Genomic DNA, 27,945 nt, shown 5'->3' on the forward strand with positions numbered 1-27,945 from the left:
TTAAAGTGTACAACATGATGATTTCCCATATATATTCACTGTGAAAAGATTTCCTCTGTGGAGTTAATTACCACGTTCATCACCTCACATAGTTATCTTTTTTGTGTGCGTGAGAACACTTTAGTTCTACTCTCTTGGCAAATTTCAATTATATGATACAGTGTTATCAATAATAGTCACCATGTTATACATTAGGTCCTCAGACCTTATTCATCTTATAACTGACAGTTTGTAGAATTGGTTCTTCGGATGTACTTTGGGAAGAAATTTCTGTAATTCTAGGATTCACCAGGGCATTTTGGGTAAGAACTTCCCCCAAGCTTTTGAAAATAAAGTGTAATCCAAGAGCTCGAAAATGAGTCCGGTTGGTTTTAAATATGGTGAGTTACCCCATTTAACCAATTTTAAAATGACAAAATACAGTCCTTGGAGAAGCTGCCATGGTCTAGCCTAAAGTGACAGGGGTGGCAGGGATAGTGAGACACCCTTCCATATACAAGAACCCCAAAGGGATTTTGTAAAATAAAAATAAAATGTGATGTTAATTCCACCAAGTTATTGCCCTCTTCCAATAGCTTTTGAATTTCATTAAACTGTTCATCCTCCCAGTTTCTCAGCGATTAATCAATCTCTTTTCTCTGCCCTACAATTACTATTCACCAGAATAATAACCAAATGGATGGGCTCATTTAACCCTTACAGTAATCCTATGAGGTAGCTACTCTTGTTATCCCCACTGATAATGTAACGATGTTATTTATCACTGTGATCTGTAATGATGTTAGGGTATTGACCAAGGTCACACATAGTGGTGGAGCTGGAGTTGGAACCCCACGTTCCAATTAAGCTGGCACTTAGCCATCCATCCCTCCCCAGACCTGAGTTGCCTGTTAAAACCAGCTGGGAGACATCCAGAGCCATAGAGCTCATGACTCTTCCAGAAGTTCTCATCTTAGCTTGAGAAACCCTTTTCTCTATTAACCAAATGAGGGATAGAAAAAGCAATTGTGCTCATTTCTAAATTGTTCAAAGTGACTTTAAAAATCATGTCTTCTTGAAAGCACATTGAAGGCCCATTTCATTTACCTTTCTTCTCAAATGGGAAAACTGAGAGGGTTTTATGCTACCAGCTCAAAAGCTGAGCTGGGGATAAAAGTGCAGGAAGACTCAGACTTAGCAAATGACCTGGCATCAGGACTTCCCTAGTGGTGCAGTGGGTAAGACTCCACACTCCTGATTTATGGGGCCCTGGTTCGATCCCCGGTCGGGGAACTAGATTCCGCATGCATGCCACAACTAAGAGTTCACAAGCCACAACCAAGAAGCCCGCATGCCGCAACTAAAAGATCCCACGTGCCGCCACTAAGATCCGGCGCAGCCTAAATAAATATTTTTTTAAAAAAAGGAAAGAAAAAAGAAAATGACCTGACATCACTTTTCCAATACACTATAAAATGTTAATAATTCTGAGTAATCTGACTGAAAATGCATTAAAGTACAGGACAGGAGGAGGCTGAGAGAAAGTCATTTTTTGTGCCCCTCCTGACCTGTCATTTAGCAAAGCAGGGACAACTTTGGCTCTGTCATGGAGTGCGGCTATTAAGATGTCACAGCCGTGATTCCGTGACACTCCATCAGAGGACACTAGTGGTACCTCCCTCTTTTCTGTTTGGAAGAAAGAGACAGGAGGAGTTGTTCAAATACTGGCTGCAGATGGGGTGTGGAGAGACAGTATAAACACGGGCTAGAACAAGTTCAGAGAGACACACAGGACATGGTAACATCAGTAGAACCAGGCCGGTCAAAGCCAGTGACAGACAGCACATGGAAGATTTCTTGTGGAGCTCTAGATAATTCTGTTCCGGCTACAGTCTTTAGTTAAGAGTCCAGAAGGGCCTGTTAACTGTGACTTAACTTTAAGTTTGAATGAAAAGTACAAGTAGTTAACATGTTTCTTGGTAACACCTTTTGATAAAGGATGCATTTGTCTCTAGTTTTGTACTAAAAGTCTTTAGTTGGGACTCTCTTGACTTAAAACTCCTCTCTGGAGGTTGAATTTTGAGGCTTTTCCACCCTCCCCATCTCACGAGCCTGCTCCTAGCACACATACACATGCACATGTACACACATGTGCACAGCCCCGCCAATCCCGGGTGAGGGCTCACTCGACTGGGACGTGAGCTGCAGGCCTGCGCTCAGTATATCCCCACCAGACTGAAGCTGTGAGGCCCCAGTGGGACCAACGCAGGAGGTCTGAGCCAGTCGTACTCCCTACCTCCCAGGAAATCTCTCTTTTTAATCATGCCCATGGGTTGTTTTCTACTTGAGCTGTGAGGACTCAGTGAGAAGAAAATGGTAGAAGGAAGAAATGCTTGGGTATCAGAAACAGGGGTGTTGAGAAATGAAAATGAAGTATAGGGTTTCACTGACCCTTTCTCTTTCCCCTTTGCTGCCTTTTTGTAGTTCAAAATCCCACAGGTGTGAACATGGTAAAAATATGTATCCTTGTTTTATCACACCATTAAATAACACCTCACTCTGAGACAGGTTGTTATGAAACCTGAAGGTGCAGAAAGTCAGGTGGAGGATGGGGGGACACACCTGCTCTATGAAGTCTCTGGGTTCATCCCCCGACACTTGGCATCCTGGTGAAGGACGAGGCCGTCACTGCATGACCAGCTAGCTTCTCCTGGAGATGACGAAACCCATGCAAACATTTCGATTCCACGGAAACCACAGGAAGGCAGGCTGGTCTCTGAGCCTGGGAGAGAGAATGGAGAGCAGGGTTGGTTCGGCCCTACAACCGCCTTCCTGTGTTGTCACTTCACACACCCCGCCAAGGTTTTGTCTTTGGAAACACTGAAGAGAAAGTGTGTGCGGCTCTTGTAAAAGCTGTTTGACTAGGGTCGGTTGGCTTTGCTGCTGCCCAGAGGCAGGAGGAAGGATGAGGTGAGTGACCTCATTATTCGCTGGCTCTGCTGCCGTGCTGGATGGCTTCACAGGGTCTGTCCTGGGCTGGGAGGTCGGCAGAGACCCCCGAAATCCTGCACCCTGTGATTCACAGGAGTAAGTGCCCTTCTTCACGTCCCGCTGTCAAGGACCATGGACACGTTGTCATTACTGGAAAGGTTGAGACCATTCTGATTGGCTACAGTCACATTGCGTGTTTTAAATTTTAGTCGGTAGACAAACAAGACTTTGCTGTTTCTTTCAGGCAACAAACTACATTTCTGAAGATGACAGCAGGCCCATTTAATAGGAGACCCAGGTGGCTTCTGATATCAGTTAACAGCATTGAAAAATTTTTGCAAAGGGGGAAAAAAAATCACAATTTTTTACTTTCAGGTAACTGAAAATATGATTACAAAGTACCCTTGCCTGTCCCTCTCCCTGCTACCTCTACATCAAAGGATAAAGTTACTTTTCTAGAAAAGGACATGAGCAAGGGCAAATTCACACATAGGATGCCTGTGAACATGCCAGCACCCAAATGTGCTGAGGAGTGAGGACGGAGGTGGAGGGACAGGCTGATGAGAAGGGCTTCCTCAGGGCAGGAGCTGCAAATCGGCTTTAGAGGAGACAGGAGAGCACGGCCAGCTGAGCGAGCGATTTCCAAGGTGACAGGGATGGGAGGAAGCAAATGGATGCAGAAAAGTCTCTGGGATATAAGAGAATTGTACTTTTTCGTTTGTCCAAAAGCAAGTGATGGGGCTTCCCTGGTGGCGCAGTGGTTGAGAGTCCGCCTGCTGATGCAGGGGACGCGGGTTCGTGCCCCAGTCCGGGAGGATCCCACATGCCACGGAGCAGCTGGGCCCGTGAGCCATGGCCACTGAGCCTGCGCGTCCGGAGCCTGTGCTCCGCCACGGGAGAGGCCACAGCAGTGAGAGGCCCGTGTACCGCAAAAAACAAAAACAAAAGCAAGTGATGTAAATCCAGCGGGAAATGCAGATTTATGACATTTGGGACAATCGTTCAGAAGAAATTTTATTTTCCTAGTTTAGTTTGTTGTTGTCGTTCTGACTCTCAAAACATGACTCTCACTTTGCAGCTAGTGCAGGTGTGGTCACTGAGTCCACACATATGGAGTCAGCCACCCCTCCATGCCAGGCCCGTTTCTCGGGGCTGCCCGGGGGGCCTTGAAAAACATCGGCAATGTCCCTGCTGCCGTTGAGCTCGCTCTCTTGCCTGGGAGACGGGCAGATGGCAAGTGGATAAACAGAGATCCAGTCTCAGAGTGAGAAGAAAAATAAAACGCTCATGTGATAAGTGATGGAGAGGGAGTAGCGGTTGATAGGGTAGTTGGGAAAGACCTCTCGGAGGTTGGGACATTTGGTCAGGGAACTGAATAAATGTCAAGAAGCCGCAGCCAGTCTTGCAGAGTGAAACGTGCATTCCAGGCACAGAGAACAGAAAGTGCGACAGCCCTGAGGAAATGAGATTGGTGCTCTAGGAACAGAAAGAAGGCCAGGGCGGCTGAGAAGGAGAGGGATTGGGCAGGACAGTGACAGGAGAGGAGGTGGGAGGTATGGACCAGATCAGAGGGGCCTTGGAACTCAAGCAAGGAATTTGACTTTATTGTTATAGGTAATAGGAAAGCAAGGCAGTGATTTGATTTAGGTAGAGTAGGATTATAATTCAGTATATGAATTAGACGCTAGCAGGCAATCCCAGAAGCTCTCAGAGCACTGGGGACGTGGGTGAATGGATGACTAACCAGGGATCAGAGGTGTCCTTGGGGTCTATAAAGTGGACAGATCCACACAGGATTTTTTTTGGACCTTATAAGAGACTCTAGTACCTTACACAGATACATTTTCACAAGTATGCGTACTGTACCAGGAGCATCTGAATGACATGCATACTCCATTTCCGAAGCATGTGTGTGGTCACGAATGATATCCAAATTTAAAAGACAATGAATTCTACAGACTGCATCTAGCATTCGCAGTGGCTCTTCTAAGATTCCACGTCTGGCGAGCATGCTGCAAACACAATCTGAAAAGGAGAGGAGGAAATCTCAGCTCTGGTTCCAAACCAGCCGCCATCCTCAGGAAGCCCCCAGGACCCTCGGGAAGAACCAATCTGTCTGTTATCATCACTGTGACAGATCAGAATCATGGGTATCTTGTCATCATTTCATGGCCAAGATTTTGTCTCCAGACTCTAGCTCACTCCTTTCTGACAACACGTTGAAAGTGAAATACGCCTCCCCACCCCTCTTCTTTCCTTTTAAAATTTATGAATTTTGCAGTTTTGTTAAAATTAAAAGTTGCTTGAGATTTTCAGAATGAGATATCCCTTCACCCATCAGTATGTAGATGGCAAGATTTAAGGGGGTGGAAAAATATTAAATGTAGATCATCTTGGAACATACAGAATGAGATATAACATTTTTAGAGAAAGGAAGAGGATTTTAAAATTCAGGCAGCCCACCATACACCAATGAGGAGTGTGTCAGAATTATTCTTATTCATCAATTTTGACAGCTCCGGGGCCCCAGCAGAGAAGCCACCCCGTTCTCTGCTGTCTAATGGATGCTGGTTAAAAGGTTTCTGTGCAGAAAAGTGGTGTCCATCTCCGACACTGCCTGCCCTGTTCCATCAGGTCAGGGTTGATGAGAGAGGCCCAGGGCATTTGTTCTGCTGCTCCTGTCCTGATAGCTGATCTCACGACGGCACTGGATGCGATGCGTACTATTTGGCCACCTGCCATGAGTCTTGTATTTTAAAGGACTTGAAATAGAAACACACACACAATTCAGAATGCTAAGCTAGAAGACTCTTATTTTCTGTTTTAAATATTTCAACTTACAATTAAGGAAACAGATCCATGATGAACGGTTTATTTTCCAAGGTAGCAACAGGACAGGAAGTCACATTTCCTTCTACCAAATTCACCCAGAGCCACTTTTCTGTTTTATAGTCCCCCAACAGTCTAGGCTCGCTGACAGCTCTCCTAGGGCCCAGCCACGCGGTGTTAAAGCAGTTGTAGGGGATTCTGCCTTAACGTGGTCAGGGTAGAACACAACTTCCAAATACAATAGGGCCTTTACCCTATTTTTATTCATCTTTTTCCTTCAAATCACAGTGATTCCTAATCTATCAAATTATGCTAGCCAAAACCCTCATCTACACAAAACACAGCCAGAGATCAAGAAGTAAGCAAGAAAGGCACCTTTTAGGCAAAAATAGCTCTCTTCTGGTCCACACCAGAGATGGTACATGCTGAGTCCTCTCAGGCCTTGGCTGGTGTCTCAGACTCCAGTTTAACAACCTTAACAAGCTGGTTTGAAGGGTTTTTCAGCACCCAGAAGCCTGGGAGCAGCAAAGAAGGAAATAGAAGAGATGCTCCTATGGGTCAGGGGCTGCAGGCCACAAACTGATGGCACTGAGAAGGCACCCCAGACCACAAGGCAGGGAAACAACACCAATATCCACCAAAAGCAGACACACTATTCAAAAGGATGGTCTCCCAAACCTCCACAGGCCCTGGAACCAGCTCTGCCAACAGCTGGAGACACTGATCAATGCTTTGAGGCTATTCCTGATTTAAACATTTAAAAAGTACACACTGCTATATTTAAAATAGATAACCAACAAGGACTTAGTGTATAGCACAGGGAACTCTGCTCAATACTGAATACCCTGTAATAACCTAAATGGGAAAAGAATTTGAGAAAAAATGGAATTAATTAAAAAAAGGTTTCATTTTATTTATCATGCTTTGAAGAAACAGAAACGTGCAATATGTTTTAGCAAGACTGGTAAGACTACGATGCAACGTGGCAGCAACTGTTAAAATTGTTACACAAAACCCCTCAGGTGTGTAGGATCCCCAGCGGCTTCACGTGGTCCAAATATTCCCAATGCTTGATTCTCTTCTCTTCAGCCTCCGCTGAAATCCAACCCCAGCCAGCCAAGGAGATCACGTGCTGATGCCCGATTTTTACGCTAAGGAAACATTGATCATCTTGGAAAACAGCTTTAATTACACCTCAGTGCAAATTACAGACGACCTGGGCGGTGAGCATGTTTGAGACGATGTTCATCCCAGTCCTGGGTCTATCCACAATACTCAGCAGACCCTGAGGCGGAGGTCAATTCTTTTACATTTTCTACCTAAACTGGACACTTAATGTACACACTGCTCTCAACCTCCTCCCCTTGAAGAGTAATTTGTTTGGTACTGGGATTTTTTGTGGGTTTTTTTGGCGGTACGCGGGCCTCTCACTGTTGTGGCCTCTCCCGTTGCGGAGCACAGGCTCCAGACGCGCAGACTCAGCGGCCATGGCTCACGGGCCCAGCCGCTCCGCGGCATGTGGGATCTTCCCGGACGGGGGCACGAACCCGTGTCCCCTGCATCAGCAGGTGGACTCTCAACCACTGTGCCACCAGGGAAGCCCGGGATTTTTTTTTTTTTTTTTTTTTAATGTGCTGGACCATGCTGGTTAGATGAAGACATTGTCACAGCTGTTCTGTTAAGTATGCATTTCTTGTATGCTCTTTACCCCACTCCTCCTTATAAATGAATATGTTTTTATGGTTTCTCCTCATAAAAAGCAAATTGGAAACCAAAGAATACTATTTTTAAAACAAAGAATCTTTACAAGAAAAGACTCTCTTCTGAGGACTTTAAACAGAAACACACACACACCCCACCCCAACCTACCCACCCCACACACACCAAAGTTACAAAACAGGAGAAAAATTCTCAGTACAACTTGGGGACACTGAAGTGTTCTTTTAAAGCTATTTACAAACAGGGCTGTTGTTCAAACCCTGGAGTCCGGGTCACAAAATCTAAGTATGTAGGAGACACTTCCACGTGCAAGAGACGGAGCCGAAGTCCTGGCCTGGCCACTCTGCTGGGTGGACTCATAGGAGGGCCGTGAGCACATCAGTAATTGTTCTAAGGCCAAAGACACAGCCTTCGGGAAAAACAAAAAGATGCCCAAGAGCTCTCCTCACCAGTGGCTGCCCACAAACAAAACCAGTGGCCCAGGGTGGTAATCCCTAAGGTATCAGAATCAGTTAGAAAAAAACTCTAATTAATTTGGATTTCCACACCCGACTCTTTCCCTATCTGGTCAATTGTAAACTGGTTTTTTCCAGTTGGACCGAACAACCCAGGAAAAGAAAAATTTTAAACAAGCAAAAAAAAAATCGTCAACAAACTAGCATTTCTTAATCAAGTAGTTGTTTTGTTCCCTACCTCCCCGTGCCCAGTGTGGACTTACAAACAGGCACAGCGTCACTCAGACCATTCCACCAGTCCTGCCAGCAGCTGAGAGTTTAGCTAAAACGATCATCACAGTCAACTGGAATTCTGAAACCAACTAATGCTCGGTTTGGTGCTGTTTATTGGAAATGGATGAATTATTCCATGATCTAAGTGTTGACCCCTTTAGTGTGCCTTCCCAGACAGCTGCGTTCTTCGGAAAACTGCAAAAGAACATAGGCGAGTACAAGAACCCAGGATGGCGGAGAAAGATCTTGCTGGCACAAAAGTCAAGGGGAAAAAAAGTGTTTTTGAGCAATACTGTGTAAGTTTAGCAATCTAAGTACTTATTCTCTCTGCAGAGAGTGTACATGACTAACACAGCCAATTGTCAATGAGTGAAGTGAGCACTGAAAAAAAGTATAAAATGAAAGACAATTTCAAATAGTTATAATGTTATGTTTCTGAAATTAAACTTCTGGTTAACGTGGTAGAAGAAGTAGGGATTTTATTTTACTCTTTTCTCTGAAAACTCTGTCTTCAATGAAACAAAGAAATGACCATGCCCCAAACAAAACATACTGCCCAAAACTCTAAAGCCTGGACTGAGGTGGGGGAGTCTAAGGACCATGTCTTTAGAGCTCAGGCAAAATGCCGATTTCCTCAATGTCAGATCTGAAGACAAAGCCAGCATACTTTGCAGGGCTTCAGGGAAGGTTGTGCAGGCAGGGCCAGGGAAGGTTGTGCAGGCAGGCCCTGCAAAAGGATGCCTGGCCCAGAGGCTGAGCAGAGGGAGCTGGAATGAAGCCCCTGCTCTGTTCTACAAGCAGAGCTAAATCCTTTCCCCAGATCACCTGAAGACAGCATCTGCTCCCCAAGCACTAGCCAGCAGGCATTACCCAAAGCCCTCTTGTAATTCACACATGACCCCACGTAGGCTGGTGACAGCCCTGGGTCTTCAGTTAGAGAAAGGAGACCCGGGAGCTGGACATGCTATGGATGAAGAGGAGAAAGTCCGAGCAGAACCCAGTCCGAACAGAACCCAGTCCCACCCTCTAAAATGGCACAGAGTCAGCCTGTGCTTGAGGTATCTCCCTATATCTGCTAATTCATTTCTTTGGAAACACATCTCCCATTTATTTTTGACCTTCAAGAATGAGGGTGGCTCTCAGCAAAGTCCTTTAAATAAAAAATAACCCAGTTATAGTTGCTTCCCTCTCTCTAACTAAGCAAGCAAGGATGAAAGGAACATAGGGGGAAACAAGTGAAGGACACACATCACAAGAAGACTCTCTTAAGGAAACAAATTTCAGCCACAAGATTTCTTTTAAAAAAAGAAAGAAGGGAAGAAAGAAAGAAAGAAAGAAAGAAAGAAAGAAAGAAAGAAAGAAAGAAAGAAAGAAAGAAAGAAAGAAAGAAAGAAAGAAAGAAAGAAAGAAAGAAAGAAAGAAAGAAAGAAAGAAAGGAAGGAAGGAAGGAAGGAAGGGGAAAGAAAGAAAGAAAGAAGGAAAGAAAGAAAAGGAAAGAAAGAAAGAAAGAGAAAGAAAGGAAGGAAGGAAGAAAGAGAGAGAGAGAGAAAGAAAGGAAGAAAGACAGAGAGAGAGAGAGAGAGAGAAAGAAAGAAAGAAAGAAAGAAAGAAAGAAAGAAAGAAAGAAAGAAAGAAAGAAAGAAAGGAAGAAAAGAAAAAGATTTTATGTGTTAATTTTACATGTCAATATGATTAGGCTAAGGGATGCCCGGATAGCTGGTTAAACATTATTTCTCAGTGTGTTTGTGAGAGTATGTCTAGAAGAGATTAGTATTTGAGTCTGTAGACTGGGTAAAGAAGACTGCCCTCACCAGTGTGAGTGGGCCTCACTGAATCCATTGAAGGCCCAAAAGAACAAAAAAGCAAAAGAAAGAGGAATTTGCTCTTTTTGCTTGAGCTGGGACAGCTGTCTTCTGCCTTCAGTGTTCCTGTTTCTCAGACCTTCAGACCTGGACTGAATTACACCACTGGCATTGCTGGTCCTCTAGCTTGCAGATGGCAAATAGTGGGACTCCTTGGCCTCCATAATCATGTGAGCAAATTCTATAATAAACCTCTTTTACTTACAGCTATAGCTAGCTAGCTATTTCTCTATCTATCTATCCATCTATCTACCTCCTGTTGTTTCTCTTTCTCTGGAGAAGCCTAACACAGGGGAAAAAAAAGAGACAAAAATTCAAAAACTAATTGGCAAACAACAGAAAACCATCAAAAGGAAACTATCAAATATGTACATTTGAAATCTTGATCAACCGTGTTAACTGGATATCTAAAGATGTTCATCAATATTCACTCGCACCAAAAATAGATGAGAGTTTTCCCACATCCATGCTAACTTTGGATATTTTCAATTTTTTAAACTCATGGTAGTCTGCTGGATGGAAAAATGGCTTCTCTTAATTTTAATTATCATTTTCCCAGTGTTTAGTGGAAGTCAAGCATGTTTACATTTGTTTACTGGTCATGTGTATTTGGCCACATCTAGAAGTATCCTCCTGTGCTGGGAAGAATCCTGAAAAGAAATATGAATGACATTCTCAGTTGGGAAAAAGCAGACTCAGTACTTTTGAGGTCAGACTCTGCTGGCATTCTAGCAGTGCAGAGTAAGCTCAGTCATTAGGGACAGACTTTTGAGAAAATCTAGAGGGTCAAATTATATTATGAGATTTTCTAAATTTGGGGTCAGCCAAAGGCACAGAAAAGAGAAGAAACAGAATCAGAGAAGTCAGGGAAATCTTATCCAGGGTCAGACAAAGCAGTGTTCTAAACAGTGCGGCTGAGATAAAAGAGTAATACTGAAAAGGCCTGCATCTACCAAAGCAGCCTTGCTAACACCCTCAACTTTGAAAGTAATGATTTGGGGACCAGGCTTTGAAGCTTTGAAGGTCCGTGGTTAAGCAACAAATAAGCACAAGATTTCTGAGTACCTACTATGCAGCAGACATTGTCCTAGGCATTGAATAAATCAGAAGGCACTGGAGGGGGCCCTTCAAGATGGCGGAGGAGTAAGACATGGAGATCACCTTTCTCCCCACAAACACATCAGAAATACATCTACACGTGGAACAACTCCTACAGAACACCTACTGAACGCTGGCAGAAGACCTCAGACCTCCCAAAAGGCAAGAACCTCCCCATGTACGTGAGTAGGGCAAAAGAAAAAAGAATAAACAGAGACAAAAGAATAGGGACAGGACCTGCACCTCTGGAAGGGAGCTGTGAAGGAGGAAAAGTTTCCACACACTAGGAAACCCCTTCACGGGTGGAGACGGGGGGGCGTGGGGGGTTGGGCGGGGGGGGGAGCTTCGGAGCCACGGAGGAGAGCGCAGCAACAGGGGTGCGGAGGGCAAAGCGGAGAGATTCCCGCACAGAGGATCAGTGCCAACCAGCACTCACCAGCCCGAGAGGCTTCTCTGCTCACCCGCTGGGGCGGGTGAGGGCTGGGAGCTGAGGCTCTGGCTTCGGAGGTCAGATCCCAGGGAGAGGACTGGGGTTGGCTGCGTGAACACAGCCTGAAGGGGGCTAGTGCGCCACAGCTAGCTGGGAGGGAGCCCGGGAAACAGTCTGGAACTGCCTAAGAGGCAAGAGACCATTGTTTCGGGGTGTGCGAGGAGAGGGGAATTCCTTCCCCGTGTGCCCACAGAAGGCAGAGCACTGCCTAAACGAGCTCCAGAGATGGGCACAAGCCACGGCTATCAGCTCGGACCCTAGAGATGGGCATGAAATGCTAAGGCTGCTGCCGCTGCCACCAAGAATACTGCGTGCAAGCACAGGTCACTATCCACACCTCCCCTCCCGGGAGCCCGTGCAGCCCACCACTGCCAGGGTCCCATGACCCAGGGACAACTTCCCTGGGAGAACACATGGTGCGCCTCAGGCTGTTGAAATGTCATGCCTGCCTCTGCCACCGCAGGCTCACCCTGCATTCCAATTATGACTACCGTACCCCTCCCTCCCCCAGGCCTGAGTGCGCCAGAGCCCCCAGTCAGCCGCTGCTTTAACCCCCTCCTGTCTTGGCAGGGAACAGACACCTGAGGGCGGCCTACATGCAGAGGTGGACCAAAACCAAAGCTAAACCCCAGGAGCTGTGCGAACAATGAAGGGAAAGGGAAATCTCTCCCAGCAGCCTCAGGAGCAGCGGATTAAATCCCCACAATCAACTTGATGTACCCTGCATCTGTGGAATACCTGAATAGACAATGAATCCAAATTTGGGACAATGAGTCTCAAAATTGAGGTGATGGACTTTGGGAGCAACTGTAGACTTGGGGTTTGCTGTCTGCAACTGAGTTGTTTCTTATTTTTATGTTTATCTTAGTTTAGTTCTTAGCACTAGTTATCATTGGTGGATTTGTCTATTGGTTGGGTTGCTCTTCTTTTTTTTTTAATTACTTTTTTATGTTAATAATTTTTTAACTTATTATATTTTTACTTTTATTTTTATTCTTTTTTCTTTCTTTTTTTCTCCCTTTTCTTCTGAGCCATGTGACTGATAGGGTCTTGGTGCTCCAGCCTGCTGTCAGGCCTGAGCCTCTGAGGTGGGACAGCCAAGTTCAGGACATTGGACCACCAGAGACCTCCTGGCCCCATGTACTATCAATCGGCGAGAGCTCTCCCAGAGATCTCTGTCTCAATGCTAAGACCCAGCTCCACCTAATGGCCAGCAAGCTCCAGTACTGGATGCGCCATGCCAAACAACTAATAAGACAGGAACACAACCCTACCCATTAGCAGAGAGGCTGCCTAAAATCATACTAAGTTCACACACACCCCAAAACACACCACTGGATGCGGCCCTGCCCACCAGGAAGACAAGATCCAGCCCCACCCACCAGAACATAGGCACCAGTCCCCTCCACTAGGAAGCCTACACAAGCCACTGAACCAACCTCACCCATTGGAGGCAGACACCAAAAACAATGGGAACTACAAACCTGCAGCCTGTGAAAAAGGAGACCCCAAACACAGTAAGTTAAACAAAATGAGAAGACAGAGAAATAAGCAGCAGATGAAGGAGCAAGGTAAAAACTCACCAGAAAAAACAAATGAAGAGTAAATAGGCAGTCTACGTGAAAAAGAATTCAGAGTACTGACAGTAAAGATGATCCAAAAGTTTAGAAATAGAATGGAGAAAAGAAAAGAAATGTTTAACAAGGACCTAGAAGAACTAAAGAGCAAACAAACAATGATGAACAACACAATAAATGAAATTAAAAATTCTCTAGGAGGAATAAATAGCAGAATAACTGAGGCAGAAGAACAGAGAAGTGACCTGGAAGATAAAAGAGTGCAAATAACTATCACAGAGCAGAATAAAGAAAAAAGAACGAAAAGAATTCAGGACAGTCTCAGAGACCTCTGGGACAACATTAAATGCACCAACGTTCGAATTATAGGGGTCCCAGAAGAAGAAGAGAAAAAGAAAGGGTCTGAGAAAATATTTGAAGAGATTATAGTTGAAAACTTCCCTAACATGGGAAAAGAAATAGTCAATCAAATCCAGGAAGCACAGAGAGTCCCATACAGGATAAATCCAAGGAGAAAATGCCAAGACATATATTAATCAAACTATCAAAAATTAAATACAAAGAAAAAATATTAAAAGCAGCAAGGGAAAAGCAACAAATAACATACAAAGGGATCCCCATAACGTTAACAGCTGATCTTTCAGCAGAAACTCTGCCAGCCAGAAGCGGGTGGCAGGACATATTTAAAGTGATGAAAGGGAAAAACCTACAACCAAGATTACTCTACCCAGGAAGACTCTCATTCAGATTCGATGGAGAAATTAAAACCTTTACAGACAAGCAAAAGTTAAGAGAATTCAGCACCACCAAACCAGCTTTACAACAAATGCTAAAGGAACTTCTCTAGGCAGGAAATACAAGAGAAGAAAAAAACCTACAAACACAAAACAATTAATAAAATGGTAATAGGAATATACATATTGATAATTACCTTAAATGTAAATGGATTAAATGCTCCAACCAAAAGACATAGACTGGCTGAAAGTATACAAAAACAAGACCCATATATATGCTGTCTACAAGAGACCCACTTCAGACCTAGGGACACATACAGACTGAAAATGAGGAATGGAAAAAGATATTCCATGCAAATGGAAATCAAAAGAAAGCTGGAGTAGCAATTCTCATATAAGACAAAATGGTCTGTAAAATAAAGACTATTACAAGAGACAAAGAAGGACACTACATAATGATCAAAGGATCAATCCAAGAAGAAGATATAACAAGTGTAAATATGTATGCACCCAACATAGCACCTCAGTACATAAGGCAACTGCTAAGAGCCATAAAAGGGGAAATAGACAGTAACACAATAATAGTAGAGGACTTTAACACCCACTTTCACCAATGGACAGATCATCCAAAATGAAAATAAATAAGGAAACACAAGCTTTAAATGACAAATGAGACAAGGTGGACTTAATTAATATTTATAGGACATTCCATCCAAAAACAACAGAATACACTTACTTCCCAAGTCCTCATGGAACATTCTCCAGGATAGATCACATCTTGGGTCACAAATCAAGCCTTGGTAAATTTAAGAAAATTGGAATCATATCAAGTATCTTTCGGACCACAACGTTATAACTCTAGATATCAATTACAGAAAAAAAATGTAAAAAATACGAACACATGGAGGCTAAACAATATGCTACTAAATAACCAAGAGATAACTGAAGAAATCAAAGAGGAAATCAAAAAATGCCGGGCTTCCCTGGTGGCGCAGTACTTTAGAATCCACCTGTCAATGCAGGGGACATGGGTCTGAGCCCTGGTCTGGGAAGAACCCACATGCTGTGGAGCAACAAGCCAATGAGCCACAACTACTGAGCCCACGAGCCACAACTACTGAAGCCCACGTGACTAGAGCCCGTGCTTCGCAACAAGAGAAGCCACCACAATGAGAAACCCATGCACAGCAACAGAGTAGCCCCTGCTCGTTGCAACTAGAGAAAACCTGCACGCAGCAATGAAGACCTAACACAGCCAAAAATAAATTAAAAAATAAATTTATATATATTAAAAAAATACCTAGAAACAAATGACAATGAAAATATGAAGACCTAAAACCTATGGGATGCAACAAAAGCAGTTCTTACAGAGAATTTTATAGCAACGCAATCCTACCTCAAGAAACAAGAAAAATCTCAAATAAACAACATAACCTTACACCTAACGCAATTAGAGAAAGAAGGACCAAAAAAACCCTAGCAGAAGGAAAGAAATCATAAAGCTCAGATCAGAAATAAATGAAAAAGAAATGAAGGAAAAAATAGCAAAGATCAATAAAACAAAAATCTGGTTCTTTGAGAAAATAAACAAAATTGATAAACCATTAGCCAGACTCATCAAGAAGAAAAGGGAGAAGACTCAAATCAACAGAATCAGAAATTAAAAAGGAGAAGTAACAACTGACACTGCAGATATACAAAGGATCATGAGAGATTTACTACAAGCAACTCTGCCAATAAAATGGACAACCTGGAAGAAATGGACAAATTCTTAGAAAAGCACAACCTTCTGAGACTGAACCAGGAATAAATAGAAAATATAAACAGACCAATCACAAGCACTGAAATTGAGACTGTGATTAAAAATCTCCCAACAAACAAAAGCCCAGGACCAGGTGGCTTCACAGGCAAATTCTATCAAACATTTAGAGAAGAGCTAACACCTATCCTTCTCAAATTCTTCCAAAATATAGCAGAGGGAGGAACACTCCCAAACTCATTCTACGAGGTCACCACCACCCTGATACCAAAGCCAGACAAAGATGTCACAAAGAAGGCTTCCCTGGTGGCGCAGTGGTTGAGAGTCCGCCTGCCGATGCAGGGGACACAGGTTCGTGCCCCGGTCCAGGAAGATCCCACATGCCGCGGAGCGGCTGGGACCGTGAGCCATGGTCGCTGAGCCTGAGCGTCTGGAGACTGTGCTCCACAACGGGAGAGGCCACAACAGTGAGAGGCCCACGTACCGCAAAAAAAAAAGATGCCACAAAGAAAGAAAACTACAGGCCAATATCACTGATGAACATAGATGCAAAATCCTCAACAAAATACTAGCAAACAGAATCCAACAGCACATTAAAAGGATCATACACCATAATGAAGTGGGGTTTATACCAGGAATGCAAGGATTCCTCAATACATGCAAATCAATCAATGTGATAAACCATATTAACAAACTGAAGGAGAAAAACCATATGATCATCTCAGTACCTGCAGAAAAAGCTTTGAACAAAATTCAACACCCATTTATGATAAAAACTCTCCAGAAATTAGACATAGAGGGAAACTACCTCAACATAATAAAGGCCATATATGACAAACTCACAGACAACATCATTCTCAATGGTGAAAAACTGAAACCTTTTCCTCTAAGATGAGGAACAAGACAAGGTTGTCCACTCTCACCACTATTATTTAACATAGTTTTGGAAGTTTTAGCCACGGCAATCAGAGAAGAAAAAGAAATAAAAGGAATAATCCAAATCAGAAAAGAAGAAGTAAAACTGTCACTGTTTGCAGATGACATGATGCTATACATAGAGAATCCTAAAGAGGCTACGAGAAAACTACTAGAGCTAATCAATGATTTTGGTAAAGTAGCAGGATACAAAATTAATCCACAGAAATCTCTTGCATTCCTATACACTAACAACAAAAAATATGAAACAGAAATTAAGGAAACACACCCATTTACCATTGCAACAAAAAGAATAAAATACCTAGGAATAAACCTACCTAAGGAGACAAAAGACCTGGATGCAGAAAACTATAAGACACTGATGGAAGAAATTAAAGACGATACAAACAGATGGAGAAATATACCATGTTTTGCATTGGAAGAATCAACATTGTGAAAATGACTATACTACCCAAAGCAATCTACAGATTCAATGTAATCCCTATCAAACTACCACTGGCATTTTTCACAGAACTAGAACAAAAAATTTCACAATTTGTATGGAATCACAAAAGACCTCGAATAGCCAAAGCAATCCTGAGAAAGAAAAACAGAGCAGGAGGAATCAGGCTCCCTGACTTCAGACTATACTACAAAGCTACAGTAATCAAGACAGTATAGTACTGGCACAAAAACAGAAATATAGATCAATAGAACAGGATAGAAAGCCCAGAGATAAACCCACGCACATATGGTCACCTTATCTTTGATAAAGGAGGAAAGAATATACAATGGAGAAAAGGCAGCCTCTTTAATAAGTGGTGCTGGGAAAACTGGACAGCTACATGTAAAAGAATAAAATTAGAACACCGTATACAAAAATAAACTCAAAATGGATTAAAGACCTAAATGTAAGGCCAGACACTATAAAATTCTTAGAGGAAAACATAGGCACAACACTCTATGACATAAATCACAAAAGATCCTTTTTGACCCACTTCCTAGGGAAATGGAAATAAAAACAAAAATAAACAAATGGGACCTAAGGAAACTTAAAAGCTTTTGCACAGCAAAGGAAAACATAAACAAGACGAAAAAACAACCCTCAGAATGCAAAAAATATTTGCAAACAAAGCAACAGACAAAGGATTAATCTGCAAAATATACAAGCAGCTCATTCAGCTCAATATCAAAAAAACAAACAACCCAATCCAAGAATGGGCAGAAGACCTAAATAGACATTTCTCCAAAGAAGATATACAGATTGCCAACAAACACATGGAAGGATGCTCAACATCACTAATTAGAGAAATGCAAATCAAAACCACAATGAGGTATCACCTCACACCAGTCAGAATGGCCATCATCAAAAAATCTACAAACAGTAAATGCTGGAGAGGGTGTGGAGAAAAGGGAACCCTCTTGCACTGTTGGTGGGAATGTAAATTGATACAGCCACTATGGAGAACAGTATGGAGGTTCCTTTAAAAAGTAAAAATAGAACTACCATATGACCCAGCAATCCCATTACTAGGCATATACCCTAAGAAAACCATAATTCAAGAAGAGACATATACCACAATGTTCACTGCAGCACTATTTACAATAGCCAGGACATGGAAGCAACCTAAGCATCCATCGACAGATGAGTGGATAAAGAAGATGTGGCACATATATACAATGGAATATTTCTCAGCCATAAAAAGGAAGGAAATTGAGTTATTTGCAGTGAGGTGGATGGACCTAGAGTCTGTCATACAGAGTGAAGTAAGTCAGAAAGAGAAAAACAAATACCGTATACTAACACATATATATGGAATCTAAAAAAAAAAAAAAAAAAAAAAAAAGGTTCTGATGAACCTAGGGGCAGGACAGGAATAAAGACTCAGACGTAGAGAATGGACTTGAGGACACGGGGAGGAGGAAGGGTAAGCTGGGACGAAGTGAGAGAGTGGCATGGACATATATACACTACCAAATGTAAAATAGATAGCTAGTGGGAAGCAGCTGCATAGCACTGGGAGATCAGCTTGGTGCTGTGTGACCACCTAGAGGGTTGGGAGGGAGAGGCAAGAGGGAGGGGATATGGGGATATATGTATACGTATAGGTGATTCACTTTGTTACACAGCAGAAACTAACACAACATTGTAAAGCAATTATACTCCAATAAAGATGTTAAAAAGAAAGAAAAAATGAAGGCACCATAATTCAGCAAGGGCTCTGGGTCAGGCAGAGGCAAGAGAAAATCTGTCTAATGAATGACACAGTGAAAAAAATCTGGCTAATGAATGACACAGTGAAAAAAATGACAAAGTGAAAAATGACACAGTGAAATGCCCACTTCATGGAGGGGTATGATATTTAGATGAAACAAGGTACTTAAAGCACTTTTGCCTTGGACAAAGTAGATGCTCTATAGATATTAATTCCCTCCCCTTTTCCTCCAATTTGCTTTACCAGTTAATTTCCCATTATCAACCCTTGTTAACATAACAATGTTCATGCACTGGACGCACAACCAGGGACACTGGACATCTCCAGGCAATAGGGCAGGATGAGATGGTACCATGGCAGAAAGGGGTGAGGACGTGACAAGCCGAGCTGACTTCACAGTCTTACCACCAGGTTGGATAAATCAGGGTTTATTCTTTACCCGTTTACGAGCATATGCTCTGCTGGATTCTCTACAAACATTAGGCTAAAATTACAAAGCTCCTGAATTTACTTTAGGAAAAAAGAGAAACACAGCAGGTGGCAATTTTATGCTTTTAAGGAGAAAAGACTCAGAAGAGTGTGCAAAGGGGCTTCAGGTCCTGCTTTTTTATGAGAAGGAAAAAGTGACACGTGTGTGTGGAGGGCAGGACTGGTGGAGCCCTGTGTGACAGGGAGCGGGTGGGAGTGAGGCTGTAGCCATAGCCAGCCTCCGGGCTACAAATTCGAACTCTCCACTGAGGGATGTGATGTTTTCTTACTGCAAAAATCAAACCTGACACCATCTAAAATTTTTCTTTTATCATGAACACTTTATTTCCTCAAATGTTTCACTTTACAGTAACCATGCTTTAGAAAAGGTACCATGCTCAAGATTATTTAAGGAAAGAAACTCTTTGCCATCCCAGAAACTGAAATAGCCCCAAATGTGAGAATTTGCATCAGCTCTCGCTGCTATGCAAATCAAAGAGCGGCTTGTAGGGTGGCCTTGTTTATTTTAGTAAATGTGTGGGTAGAGGAGGGAAAGTGGCTGTTTAAAATGCATTTAAAACTTTTAGTTTCAAATTATTGAACTCTGCAAGAGGGAACTTAGATTTCCCAGGAACAAAATGAGACAAAGCTTACTCCAGAAATATGTCAGGCATAAATACACTTAAACAAAACTCTTTAAAGCCATATTGTTGGTTATTTGAATAGAGAGTTGAGAATTTTCCTACCCAATGGGTAACTTAAGTTCACTTCACCTGTGGACTCAGAATTTGTGGGCTCCCACACTGAGACTGCTGGCTCTTTACCACAGTTGTGTAAGGCTGTGATGTGCCAACTTCTGAGCTTGGCCGCTGCTTCTGAACTTCTGATTTGAGGCTCTAGCCAACCATGATTTCCAGGATATGGATCTTACCTGGTGTTTGCCTCCTACCTCTACGACTTTCCTTACTCCATCTGTGCTACTGATGCTAGGACCCAAGTCTCTCTGCCATGGACTCCCATTGGCTGAATTATTAGCTGCTGATGCAATTGTACCTCTGGGCTCCTGAATTGCTTCCTCAGTTTATCATCACATAATTCAATCATATTAACTATCAAGGACAATTTGATATTAACATTAGTATGGAAAAATAAATGTGCAAGTATAGCCGGGAGATCAATTAAAAAGAATAACTCTAAGGGAAACTGGCTCTACCAAACACTAAAGTCTGCTCTAAAGCCTTTATATCTAAAGCAGTTGGATACTGGCATATGATTAGGCAAACAGACCAGTGGGATAGAATAAAAAGTCCCTGAAGAGACCCACGTACATATGGAAATTTAGTGTGTGACAAAGAGCATCTCACATTGCTGGGGCAAAAATAGGGAAAACTGGGTAACTACCAGAAAAAGACAAAATCTATACCTATCTCACACCATACACAAGAATAAACTAAATGAATCAGGAATCTGAACATAGACATTTAAACTATGTAAGTATGGGAAGAAAATATGGGTATATTCCTCTTTAACCTTGGTACAGGGAAAGTCTTTCTAACCATGACTTCCAATACGGGAAAAAAATAAAAGAATAGATTGACTTGTATGGCAAAAGTCAAAAGGCTGCTGACATGCTAGGAAAAATGTTTGTAACTTATACCAGAGACAAGGGGCTAATATCCTCAATATTTAAAGAATTCTGTAAGAAGGAGAAATGACCAAACTCAAGAGAAAAACAGAAAAAAAGACAGGAACAGAAAATTTATTTTAAAATGTATATATGTCATTTAAACATTTGAAAAGATATTCAAATAACTCATAATTAAAGAAATGCAAGTTAGAACTATACCGTTTCTCACCTATCAGATAAGCAAAAATTCAAAAAGCATGACAACACATCCTGTTGGCAGGGTTAGGGGAAAACAGGCACTCTCACGCATTGCTGATGGGAATACAAATTGGCACAGCCCTTTGGGAGGGGAACTTGGCAATGACTAACAAAACAATTCATTCACTTACCCCCCAACTGAGAGATCCCACTTCTAGGAATCTAACCTGAAGATACATCTCCAAAACTACAAAAATATATATGTGCAGATTATTTATTGCAACATTGTTTGAAAACAACCATGTTTTTTAAAATAATCATATTAAATAACCATGATTAAAAGAGTAGCTGAATAAACTACAGTATATGCAGACGATGGAGTACTATGCAGCTGTAAAAAAGAATGATAAAGATTTCTATGAACTGGCATGGTGTACTTACTAGGACATATTAAGTGAAAAAAGCAAAGTATAAAAGAATATCAGTAGGATGCTATCCTTCGTGAAAGAAAAAAGGAAATAAGAAATTATACATGTATCTGCTTAATAGTGCAAAAGGAAACAGAGAAAGGCTAAAGTAGAAACTAATGAGATTGGTTACATACAAGGAGCAGGTGGGAATGGGTTGTAACGGATGGGGGAAATGAGAATAGGATAGAATGAACTGATGGGGGCAGGGGATTGACTCTTCTGAGCAGCCCTTTTTAAATAGTTCTGACTTTTGGCAATGATAGTAGTGATTCACTTACTCAAGGCATATAGATAGTCAAAATCAACAGGGATGGGAAAGGGAAACCAAATGAAATATGTATGAATCCAATCAGGAGGTAGAAATCATGCAGTTAATTCAAACAGGGAAATTTAATGTAAACTATAACATGGGAGTAACTGTAAAGGTGTAAGCAGTACTCTAAAAAATACTCTAACATAGAGAGAGAGAGTATAAGGAATGAACGAACTTGGAAGGGGCTCCTTCCTGAGGATGAGATTCAGACCTCATTGGATTCAGTGAATGCTAAAAATTAGTGGATTTTCTGGGCCAGAGCAGCTCCACAGTCACCAGATAAACAGGAAATAACCCTCTGTGGTACAGGCAAGCCAAAGCTTTCAGGAAGGAAATACAGCTGGCCAGCAAACCAAAAGCACTCCTCTGGGGTCCAAGTGGCCAAGACTAGCGGACTGGCACACAGAAGCAGTTGGGACACTGGAAACCCATTCATCAGCAGAGCAGCACGAGGCCCAGAGTGTGTGATGTCCATACTGGGAGGGACACAGTGAGGTGGTCACTGGACCAGGGTCAAGGCAGTGAGCTCACCAAAGAACACTGTGGTCTGGACAAGCAGCACTGGGTTTTTCCACACACCACTGGTAGCCATGTGACAGGAGTGAGAAGATAACAAAACAGCAGCACCCTGGAACCAGGAAGAGAAATCCCTTTCTCTACAATGTCCCTGTAGGGCCCTTCACTGGCAAACTATAACACTGTGCTTATTGCAAAAAAGAAATACTTAAAGGATCCATCTCCATTATTGCAGAGTAAGTAATGAAGGGTGAATTTGGAGATGAAGGGCAATAAATTGGTAACTGGTAGGGCAAACAAAGAAATAAACCTAACTGTAAAGTAACAAATGAATAACACAACCATACAGAAAGCAAAGGAGAAAAAGGAACAAACCACAGTTACTTTGAAAAACAGTATTTTTACTATGTGCACTAAAACCAAAGATAAAATGAACCATGCACAAATGTACATACAGGGGTATGGGAAATTACTTTCTGTGAATTCTAGTATTAAGTAAATAAATTAAAATATTGTGGCTAATGAGAGCCTGTTTTATCATTGTCAGAGAATGGGGTTACAAATAAAGAGCATTCAGGATAAACCTTGTGGTATTCGAATGGAATTGGAGGTATCACTATGAAATAATGGTTTTTATTATATATATAGAAAGATAGATATTCAAATAGATATAAACATGTGTATATGCACATATGTTTCTAGCTCTCTCCTCTGAGAGAAACTAGAAGCAATGATACTCCAGCAGCAGTAAGTACACCTAATGCCCAGATCTTGGTTTCTGAATACCATGCTCCAACAGAATGAACCAGGGCTCCTTGGAGAAATGGCTCACGTCATGGCTAGGCAGTGAAAGTACAAGATGGGCCTGGGAAAACCTGTGATGCCAGAAAGTAAGTGCTTAAAACAAAATGATGGGAACATATCAAAAGGATCCAGGAGCCAACTCGAAGGGGTTTTTTTGGCCAAATTTGAACAAACAAAATAAATAATGATAGTAATAGACTGTAAACCACAGAACATAATAAGAATCCATCAGTCCATTCTAATATAAATAAATAATTGAATAAACAGGGAAGAAGAAAAAGCTCTTCCTTACAATAAAATTCCAATTAATAGATGTAGAAGTAATGATGGAAAAAGAATGTCACCATTTTCAAACACTATAATAATCACTGTTTTAACAAGAGTGATCAATAAGTGATAAAATTAGTGGCAAAAGTATTAGGAGAAACAGGATATTTACATAGTCTCAAAGTAGCTCCCCTGCAAAATACTTATTAATGGCAAAGAAAAAATAGTTTATAGTAGGGAAATCTAGCAGATACCTTAACCAAATGATCAAAGGTAGTATCACAAGCGACGTGACAAATCAACATCACATGCCACTTGGTACGATGCCCCAAGAAGGACACAACGTAACTTCTATAGTAGTTAACCCACAATGCAAATGTATTCATGAAGAAACAGCAGACAAACACAAATCAAGGAACATTCTGCAGAAATAACTGGTGAGTCCTTTTTTAAAGGGTTAAGGGTGTGAAAGGCAAAGAAAGACTGAAGAGCTGTTCTAGACTAAAGGGACTGGAATGAAGCAAGCAAGCCCCCAGGGTGCAAAATCTGCAGAAGTACTCGCTCCCAGGGTCATGCGAGCGTAGGGTTGGCCCTAAAGGAAATCAAGGAGACGTGACAACTAAATGCAATATGCCATCCTGGTTTAGGTCCTGGACAGCAGTGGGAGAACTGGTGAAATGTGAATAACTTCTGTAGATACTATAATAGAATGGTATTAATGTTAATTTCCTGATTTTGATCATTGTACTCTATTATGTAAGATTAACTTTTGAGGAATCTGGATACACAGGGATTTTTGTACCACTTGTACAACTTTTTTAAGTTTAAAATTAACTTAAAAGGAAAAGTTTAATATTTTTTAATTAAAGACAAACAAGTAAGGGTACCGGTTTCTGGTCAAGAACTTAGCATAATGTCACACACAGAGGCATTTATTAAGTAAAGAAACTATAATGCATGGTGCAAGGGTAGAGGCTTTGGAACCATCCAGATGTACGCTCAAGTCTGGCCTTGTTAGTTACTAACTGTGTGACACCAGGCTAGTTACCTAGTCTTCCTAAGCCTCACTGTCCTTATTACACATTTACATACATGGGTCATCATAATAATACCTACTCCATGTGATTATGATTATCTATAGTCTAATCTACATTATGATTATCTATATTCAATAGGCAATATTTGTAAGGAACTTAGTTCAGACTCAATCAATAGGAGTCCCAGTGGTTGTGACTGGTTGTTAGGATTAGCCATATTAATGACTAGGTTATGCCTTGTGAAGAATTATACACAGTATACTAAAGGGCCCCTTTAAGACCAGGTAGATACATTTTTAAACTGAAAAATGGTTAAATAAAAGGTGATTATTTTTTATCAAAACATGATTCATAGACTTCTTTGGGAGCAGATAGATTTTGGTTTACTTTTAATTCTGTAAAACCAGATCCATGACATAAAGCAATTATTTGTGTATTGCCTTAAGCAGTTGGGGAAAGGGCCACCACAGGGTGACTTGGGCATGGGGAGAATCTGGCTCATTAATAAGTCTTAATGTTGACTCTTTCAAAGGGGTGAAGAGAAGCCAAACTCCCTAGTTGTCTTTTCTAAGCAGATTCTGAACGACTTAAATGTGATGACATAGATCAAATATTTGAGGTTAAGGATTGCTTGTAGGTTCATGCTTTCTCCTTTAATCCATTTTTTGAGATAACTCCAGCATAAATAATGGGCAAGCACAGAAGAAGGCTGAAAATGGCTAAACAGATTCTATTTGGTGCTATTTCAGTGCTAAGTCAAACACTAAAATGTCTGGTGTTTCTAGTGATACATTTATTTTATGAAAAAGATATGAGACCAAGAGACTTCTGTGGCAACTACTCCCTATATAAACAAAGGAAACCATCACAAACAAAATATGTCAATCTGCTGTCTTCCAAATATTTCCAATAATCCTTTAAGTTTAGGAACAAAGGCTACATTCCTGAATAAATTTTCTTATCTTTAAAATCGACTCCAAAGTTTTGGAAACCCTAGCTTTTGAATATTAACCCAAAATAGCTTCTATCCAGTCATTTGGAAATGCAACTCAAATTCATGCTAACCTTAACGGAGGCAGAGATATTGTCTGTGATCTTTCACTGACCCCTTTTTGATTCCTGAGAACTCTAACCATATTGGATACTCCAAAGCATCTTCATCTTTGAATCCTCATCCAGCACTGCTGCCCTTCACTCAGTAGTGACCTCTACCTTATGTGGCTAAGATCTGGTCTGTTTAGAACAAGTGTCATCTAAATTGTTGTGCTGATAGCTCCACCCTCATCCAGCCCCTGCCTATCCTCCAGCCTCTGGACAAGTGGTGACTCCCTCCTTCTTCATGACTCACCCCTTCACTTGGATTCTCAATCTCATACCCAGAAGCTCCTCCAAGTGTATCATTTATTTTTCTGATTTTCTTTCAAAAATACATAGGCTTGGGCTTCCCTGGTGGCGCAGTGGTTGAGAGTCCGCCTGCCGATGCAGGGGACGCGGGTTCGTGCCCCGGTCCGGGAAGATCCCACATGCCGCGGAGCGGCTGGGCCCGTGAGCCATGGCTGCTGAGTCTGCACGTCCGGAGCCTGTGCTCCGCAACGGGAGAGCCCCGCGTACCGAAAAAAAAAAAAATATATATATATATATATACATAGGCTTCCCTTATACTTTGCTGGAATATCTTCTATTCAGATAGCTCTACACTTATGTTTCCCTGCCCAAGTCATTGATTTATCCTTTAAACCTGCTATCTGTCCTCACTTCTCGACTGAGACGAATCCAAGGACTTTTTACTAACTTCTGTTTTCTCTGTCTCTGCCATGCCTAACTTTGGTGAACACGCAGGGTCAATCCTAACTCTGAACCTTTGCCCCTCTTGCGGCCCCATCTGAAATCTTCCCTCCTCTTCATTTGTGTCATTCTCACCCATCCTTAAAGGTCCAGCTTGAACCCCTTTTCATCTGTGAAGTCTCACCAGAATCCCCCTTCTCTGAACTCTCGTAATACTGCCAGTAGGATGCACTGCATCTCAGAGATGCACCCAAATTATGCTTCGGGAAACTACACGGTTCCCACTTTATGCATTCTTGCCCAGCGGCTCTTTCTTGGCCAAGGAGTGAGCATTTATCCATAATCATGCCAATGGGATTCTCTCTCCCAGGAACAAGAATCCTGAATGGAGTGACCGAAGGAGAAAGTGGATAGAACGAAACCATCCCGGCTGCAGGGTCCTGCTGAGCCTGTGTCCTAGCCCCACCCCCCAGATCCTGGGAGGTGTAGGATCTGATCTTCCTGGTTGTGGCTTTTCCACATTTCCTTCATTTCTGCGAGCCATGTTTTTTTTTCCTCTTAAGTTGACAAGAGTAAATGTTTCTCCCTACATGCAAATATACTTAACTAGGATTTTCCTATTGCCTTTTTTTTTTTTTGCGGCACGCGGGCCTCTCACTGTTGTGGCCTCTTCCGCTGCGGAGCACAGGCTCCGGACGCGCAGGCTCAGCGGCCATGGCTCACGGGCCCAGCCGCTCTGCGGCATGTGGGATCTTCCCAGACCGGGGCACGAACCCACGTCCCCTGCATCGGCAGGCAAACTCTCAACCACTGCGCCACCAGGGAAGCCCCTCCCATTGCCACTGTTTAATTTGAGGAAAGAGGAGCTAATTAAGTCTTGTGTGCCAATGAGACAGGAAGTTTCTTGAGGGCAGAAATTCTGCCTTACAACTTTATTTATCTTACATAAGTTTTTAATAATTCAACTGCATGAATAATCATATGTGAAAATCTCAATCTATAAACAAAGAGACAAGAATAACTATTTGAGATCATCTTTATGATTCTACGTTGCAGTTTAGGATCATTCGTTAATTCCATAAACACATCCCAAGTGTCAGCTATTGACCATGCACCAAGTTAGACACTGGAGTCGTGTGCAAGATGAAAAAAGACAAAAGACATGGCTCCTGTATCTGGAGTTCTTCTTTCCAGTTTAACTTGTGTCTTACATAATGATAGTACCTAGTATCAATTTGGCACTTATAATTCTGAAAAACTTTCAAATATAAATGGGGAAGCTTCTGATGGATCATGTGACCAAGATCAAAACCAGAGCAACAAGGAGAAGACAGGTCCCCTGACTTACAGTGATGTTCCTTCCTTCTCTCTACCACAATGAGAAACATTTCCTTCAGACACAATTAAATAAATTGTGGTATTATGTTTTATTTAATTCCCACGTTACATCCAACTCATGGGTTATTCTTTTGTTACACAAGATAAAGGCAGTTTTTGAGTTCTTGCTAGAGGAAAACAACAGAAGTATTAGCTGGTTCTGGGACATTTGATTAACAAATATTT

General features: G+C 42.0%; 1 protein-coding gene across 1 annotated transcript in view; it reads right to left on the bottom strand.

Moving 5' to 3' along the window:
* Window positions 1-4,884: 4,884 nt before the first annotated feature.
* Window positions 4,885-27,945, bottom strand: part of ADAT2 (adenosine deaminase tRNA specific 2) — a 59,128-nt gene continuing 36,067 nt past the window's right edge. The window contains exon 7 of the mRNA XM_082669115.1: window positions 4,885-4,995. The gene's annotated coding sequence lies outside the window, so the exon portion shown is untranslated. The remainder of the gene's footprint in view (window positions 4,996-27,945) is intronic.

The sequence above is a fragment of the Grampus griseus genome (genome assembly GCF_964374135.1).
Source record: "Grampus griseus genome assembly, chromosome: 13".
In the NCBI taxonomy this organism is placed as follows: domain Eukaryota; kingdom Metazoa; phylum Chordata; class Mammalia; order Artiodactyla; family Delphinidae; genus Grampus; species Grampus griseus.